The sequence below is a fragment of the Triticum aestivum genome, chromosome 5B (genome assembly GCF_018294505.1).
Source record: "Triticum aestivum cultivar Chinese Spring chromosome 5B, IWGSC CS RefSeq v2.1, whole genome shotgun sequence".
Taxonomy (NCBI): domain Eukaryota; kingdom Viridiplantae; phylum Streptophyta; class Magnoliopsida; order Poales; family Poaceae; genus Triticum; species Triticum aestivum.
Window position 1 is genome coordinate 440,227,807 of NC_057807.1, and position 7,214 is coordinate 440,235,020.

The following is a 7,214-nucleotide window of genomic DNA, read 5'->3' on the forward strand; positions in this document are numbered from 1 at the left end:
GTCGTTATTTGAAGCTTTTTTGCATCATCATTGTAGCTTTCCATAACACCGGTTGCAACATCAGGGGTTTGTCCCCCTTGAAGCATTTCATCGTTGGTCCCCCCGCCCACCCATGGAGGACGTCGCCCATGGCAGAGGTCGCCGACGCAGTTGTAGCTCCCAGCTTAGCCGGTGCCAACAAAATCCAAGGCCGGTTGCAGCAAAAAAGGGTGCTGCTGGGGAAGAGGGGTGCGGGATGGAGCACGGGAGGTGCGAGACGGCGCGCGGTTGTGTGGGTGGCCATTGGCGCCAAAGGCGTGGGGTGGTGGAACCTGCAAGGCTGGCCTGCGGCAGGATGCGTGCGTCCGTGGGATGACCTGCGGCAACATGTGCCCAACCCGCGATTCGGTTGGATCAAGTGGCCAACGCACGTTCAGCGGAAAGTTCAGCCGTCGCGCCGGGTATAAACGTTTCCCTTTTTGTTTTGCTGCATAGTACTCTTCATTATTTTCCTGCCTGGAGAGTGGTTTATCTACGGTGCTGCACAGATTATCTATGCATGGATCCAATGTCCATGGTTCCTTTTAGATTCATGTTATTTTATTTGTTGTTGTCATAATATATCTCGTTTCAAAATGTTTTGTTCTTTTTTTCATTTCAGTGTGTATCATCATGTTTCATTATGTGCCTATAAAAATGCTCTTATTTTGGATCGGTTTTAATATACACGATAATATACAACAATGAGACATTAATATACACTTTGGAATAAGAAGAAAAAGCAAATGTATTGCTTTGAAACATGATAAATTCTAAAAATGGTAAACAAAAATGAAGCATGAATCTCAAAGCAACCATAGAGGATGGATCCGTGCACGATAGAATTGCTTTTTTGCCCATCTGCCACCATTCATCTTCGTCTTGCCTAACCGTCGGCTATCGTCAACCACAGTTAATTACACTACCGCGTGCGCCTTGTTGCCCCAACTAGCATGGGCTACCGTCTCTAATGTGCTACTACCACCTCGGCCATGCCTGTAAGAGCATTTCTAATGTGGACCCTCAAACCACCCGCAACCTCTGGATCGAGCTGTCTAGACACATTTTAGCATCCAACGCAGTCCTGTATCGTTTTGATTACGCATCCAGTTGTCTATCTTCCCGCAGACCAGAAACAAATTGTGGCGGTGGCTTCGCGAGAGTCCGGACCACCTCCACATAGGACTCCGACAACCCCAGTCCACTTTTCTTCCACTCTGGCCCTAGTCCCCCTTGCTTTCATCTGTACACTACTCTATTGTACCTCTTCGGCCATCTCTCAAGCATCCTTGAATGTTTGCGCCCCCCACACGAGCGCCTGAACAAAGCCCACCTAGGATCATTCCGCGGTCAGGTACCATCCGCCCCCTCCCGATGCCGTACATGGCAGACACCACGCCCGACAGGTCTTTGGTCAAATGTCATTGAGCTTTTTTATTGAACATCTTGTTGTTTTCTGGAGTAAGTGTCGTGGTCCTAAGACTGACAGTAGAAAGGAGGGTAGGTATGGAGAGGCAAGATCTCAGCTATGGCGAAGGTGTACACACGGGATTTACGAGTTCAGGCCCTTCTTAGTGGAAGTAACAACCCTACGTCTCGGTGCCGTGAGGCGGTCGATTGGATTATATTTGTGATATTACAGGGGGTGCGAACCCTTGTCCCGGAGGAGGGGGTGGTTTATATAGAGTGCGCCAGAGCCTCAGCCATCCCCCATTACAAGGGGCTTAATGTACATAAAGTAAGGGCGTTACTGATAACGCCAGCCTTAAGTGCTATTAATGACCTGAAAGACTACGAGGTAAACGCCTGCCCGTTGCAATGCTGAGTGACTCCTGTTTTTCAATTGGTCGAGTGATTCTTTGGATAGTCGAGTTATAGTAAGGGGGAAGATGCCCAAGTGATCCAACTGTCGAGTGGATAGCACTCGACATCTTTGCATGGGGGCTTCCTGCTATCTCTTGGACTCTTTATCTTCTAGGGTAGTGACCTTGGGTAGGGCGTGTAGGTCTGGCTTATGACCCTACCCCAGGTCTGTATCCTTGTCAGTAGCCCCCGAATAGATCCAGGTTCGGCTGAAGTTGAACTTGTTCTGAGTTTTGCGCCTTCGTGAGCATTTCCTTCAAAACGGAGAGCTCACGTTGGCACTTTGCCGTCGACTCAGCCGCCTTGATCCATTCAGGGAGTTATGGATTGAACTTGTGGCATCATGCATCGAGTGTTGTATTAGCACACGGGATCTCGGGCGCGATTGGCTGCTGCTTATCCCGGATTTCACAGGATACGAAATTTCGGGGAAGCGCGTGGGATGGGGAGTGCCGAATCGGGCGGAGCGGATAAAACAGCGATGCCTCAATTTCCGCACCGCCTTTTTTGCCACGTACATTGCGCGCGACTACTGCGGGATTTGATATGATTGCCTGGTCCCACGCGTCAATCACTCGGAAGCGACTCTTTATAAAGCGATGGGGCCGAGGCGTCTGCACTGTGCACGCCTGCTCCTCCTTCTTCTTCCTCCATTTCTCCACCGCTCTCAGCTCCTCCGCTCTCGACATGGCCGCCCTGCTGCTATGGTGAAGGACAAGACGGTGGTGCTAGAGCACGCAAAGAAGGCGACGGGGGTAGCGAGGGGCAAAAAGAAGAGCCACGGGTCGTCTTCGCGCACGGGGCTGCCACCGGGCTGGATCCAGGGTGATTGGATCCGGTGTTCGATTCGGCAGGAGGACCTGGACGAGCTGGCGGACTCCGGCCTAATCGTCAAGGGAGCGGCCAGGCTGCCGGAGGGGGAGATGGAGCCCCAGCCTCGATCGAGTGAGTGTGTTCTACTTACCACCCACGTCGATCGGGGTTTCTCACTTCCTCCGCACCCCTTCTTCCGGGGATTCTTGAATTTCTTCGGCGTGCAACTCCACCTCTTTTCTCCCAACACTATCACATACCTGGCCGCATTCGTATCGATGTGCGAGAACTTCTTAGGGTGTCGACCGCACTGGGGCCTTTTCAAACATATCTTCACCATTCGCTCCCAGTCGGTCAAAAAAGGAAAGTCGAGTGACTCAAAAACCCATGTCATTTAGATGTGTGGGGGTTTAGGAATCCATAAGAGGCATAGAAGTGCCTTCCCTGCCATGACTCTCCCCGAATCTGTTAGAGGCTGGCAGTCGACCTAGTTCTACTACCAGGACATCTCTGCTCCAGGCCAGTCGACTGGTCTTCCCCACTTCTCATTCGACCATGTTCAGACCCCTGCCCTACTGAAAGTGACTGTTGCTGAAAGTGTGGAGACAAAGTTGTTGGTGGAGAAAGTGGTTCAGCTTATTAATGATGGCATCATCGGCCTGGATCTGTTGGAGGTGTTTCTCAGTCGACGTATCCAACCTCTCCAGGCTCGCGATCATCCCATGTGGTTGTATTCTGGGCCGGACGACACCGCTCGAGTCCATCCAGAAGAAGTGCCGTCCAAGACCGTGGCTTTGTGGCTGAGGAGCATCACAGGCAATCAGGACAACCCAGAGGATCTAGGCGAGTCATTCCGTTCGGTGATGGCAATCCTCCTGACAAGGTATACTCTTCGTTCCGACTGTTTCATGCTCACGCTCCGACTGCATTTGATGTCGACTAACTCTTACCCGACTGACTTGTCTCGCAGTTATTCACTGAGATGCATTCGATGCCCAATGGTGAACAAGCTCTAGTGCAGGACTAGGAGGGAGAGGCCAGTGCAGAGGAAAGCAGTGAATGGGAGTCTTCGGACGAGGAGTAGGAGGAGAGCGAGGAGTCGGACAAGGAGGTTGAAGTCGACTCGCCGCCGCGCTCCGAGCGTCGATCCAAGCAGCAATATGACCCGGCAGGCGGGCGTGGAAAGAACGTGGCCCCAGGTTCCCACGCTCAGAAGCATGGTTGGACGTCGACTCCAGAGCCCACGGAAAAGATCGCCAAGAAGCCCAAGGTTGCTCTTCCCAAGGCTCGGAAAACTTTGCCGCGGATCAAGATGGACGTCCCTGTGGCTTCGGGGTGAGTATCAATACTTGTGTTTATGTAGACCGACTGAACTCTTCGTCATGACCGATTGGATCATGCATCTCTCCAGTCCCACCTCTGCTGCTACCGACATGGACATCGACAGGGCTCCAGGAGACGAGGAGGCCACTTCTTGAGCTGGTAAGTTCATTCGACCAGGTTTCATTTGGGCGAGTGGATCATCAATCGGCTAGACTTCTGATATTTCGCCCTTTTTGCAGTTCCCCAGGATGTCGACGTACTCCCCTATGATGAAGAAGAAGCGCCTCTACAGGAGAGGAGGAGGAGGAGTGGAGGTTCGAGCAGGAAGAGACTCAAAGTTCAGGTCCCTCAGTCGACGCCGGTGCTTGAGGCGGTGGTCGAACGTTCCGGGGAGCCGGTTCGGACCAACTTCACATTTGCCGACCCCCTGATGACTGATCGTCCATCGGGATCAGCTGCTCCGACTCCTGCTGCTTTGGTGCAACTCCACGCGTCTAACCCAGTAACCGCTTCGACTGCCTTGCAACAGCCGCTCTTCGCTGCCTACCAGACCCTCGACGACTCGCCGAGTGTTGCCAGGGAGGCTCTTCGCCAGGTGAACCTCGTCATGGAGCAGGTGAAGGTGATGCACGAGGCTAGTCAGGTGGCTTACAATGCCAGCACTGCCCTTCAGACCAATGTTCAGGTCAGCCAAACACCGACTGAATTTTTGAATGTTGAGTTATATCCGACCAACCACTGGGTTGTTGCTTTGCATAGAGATTAGGAAATCTTCGACTCCACTCGACACGAGTTGAGTCTTAATAAACTGTCTGAACTAGTGGGGGCACGCTAAGTGCACCCACTGGGTGTAGTACCCGAGACCACAGTCGACTGCTGGTAGTCGACTGAGGTCTTAGAATGTACTCCTGTTTTTTTTGAACTCACGCTGGGCAGACCCTGCTGAGTCTTGATCTGAACCAGTGGGGGCACGCTAAGTGCGCCCACTGGGTGTAGTCCTCGAGACTATTGTTGAATATTTGATTTAGCAGTAGTCTTAGAGTAACTTTTCATTGTCACTTGCTCTTATACTTGTCGTCTGACAAATCTCTCCTGCTGACCGCAGAGGTTGTGTGATCTTGGAGCTTGGCTTTCTGAGTTGAAGAAGAAACACATTAGCGTTGAACTTGACCTTGAACTCGAAAAGAAGAACCTCAAGACTGCCCAACAAGAAACGACCATCATGGGAGGTAATCATTCGACTGTCTGGTCTGTCTTATAGCTCGCACTTCCCACTGCTTTTCTTTTCAATTTCTTTGAACTGAGTGAATTCACACAAGCAGATGTGCATAGTGAAAATCGCCAACTTCAGTCTCGTCTGAAGAGTGTTGTTTCTTTAGAGAGGATGAAGGAGGCTTTGGAGAAGAAGAATCTGGATCTGGCGGCTGCTCAGAAGGAAGCGCGTGAGAAGATGAAGCTTGCAGACCGGAAGCTGGCTTCAGTCAGAAAATTGGAGGAGGAGAATGCGAAGGTGAAGACTGCCGTCTCGAACGCTAATCGAGAAGTCGAGCAGCTGAAGAAGGACAAGGAAAATCTGACCACTGAAGTCGGCGGCCTCAGAACCAAGACAGACAAGCTAGAGTCCTATCTGGAGAAACTCGCCACGAAACTTGTTCTGAAGCTTGAAGGTATGATCATTCGACTGAAGCTAATTTGTCGTCGTCTCAAGTTTGTTGTCGCATTGTCGACTCATTGCTTTTCGTGATGGGGCAGAACTTTGTCAGGACTTTGAAGCTGAAACTGGGCGGGTCGAGACATGCCTCGACCCCATCAATTGTCTGGTGAAAGATGACGTTGCGATGAACCTGCTGCGGTTGGATTCATGCTTGGATGGTGCAGTCGCTTATCTGGCTCGACTGAAGGCGGAGATGACCCGAGTGGATGCTGAGCTCTGGCCTCGGGCGGAACTTTCTCAAGACCTTGAAACGCTGATGACTCGACTTAACCAGATTCCCGGCTGAGTGCAAGAGTGGAAGAAGTCCTATGCTTGTTGTGGTGCTGATGTCACCTTGTCGTTGGTTCGAGTTCACTGCAAGGAGGCTACGGAAGACAAGCTGGCTGTCCTCAAGGTAGCGAATACTAAGGAGCATTCCTTCGAGTCGTTCATGGACACCTTCCTCGAGGCAGCCACTCGTATCGCCGACAGCATCGACCTTGACAGTTTCTGTGATCTCGCCAGTCCTTCCCCCGCCCAGTGACCGAAAAACATTATGCATCACTTTTATTTGCCTCGGAATGCCGAGTGATTTTGTAATTGTTAAAACTCTTCTGGGCCAGATGCCCGAGTACTTTAATCAGCGGTTAGGAACCTTTGGATTTATCCTCGAACACGTTGCTCTTCTCTTCGATTGAAATTCGTTCTTCTTTTGGATTTGTTTTTGTTTATCCGACGCTGCTTCTGAAAAAGAATTAGCAGTCGACCAGTTGGACGAGACTTGAGCAGCATTGATCAGCTCACCAGCGAGGCACTCAGCAATGATCTTGACGTTCCTGCCATCAGCAAGGCGCACAATCTCGTCCTTCTTCTTGACGGTGTAACCCCCGTGGGGGGGAGCCAGTCGACCGGTTGGACGAGCTCTGAGTAGCATTGATCAGCTGATCAGCGATGCATTCAGGCATGGTCTTGATGTTCCTGCAATCGGCAAGGCGCACAATCTCGTCCTTCTTCTTGATGGTGTAGCCCCCGGGGGGGAGCTAGTCGACTGGTCAGACAAGCTCTGAGTAGCATTGATCAGCTCATCAGCGAGGCTTTCAGCAATGGTCTTGACGTTCCTGAAAGTGGCTCGCCTAGGCAACACGCTCAATCTCGCCCTTCTTCTTGATGGTGCAACTCTGGAGTGAGGGTCATGGTCGACCTGTACTTTGATAAGTCTCTGAGTAAAAACATCGATTTCCACACGGGAAGGTAAACTTAGGCGAGTACTGGACTGCAGCTAAGCCTCCGAGTGAGAGGGTTGCTCACTGCTCGGTAGGATTTTTCAAACTTAGGCGAGTACTGGACTGCAGCTAAGCCTCCGAGCGAGAGGATTGCTCTCCACTCGACAGGATTTTTCAAACTTAGGAGACTACTGGACTGCAGCTAAGCCTCCAAGTGAGAGGGTTGCTCACCACTCTGTAGGATTTTTCAAACTTAGGCGAGTACTGGACTGCAGCTAAGC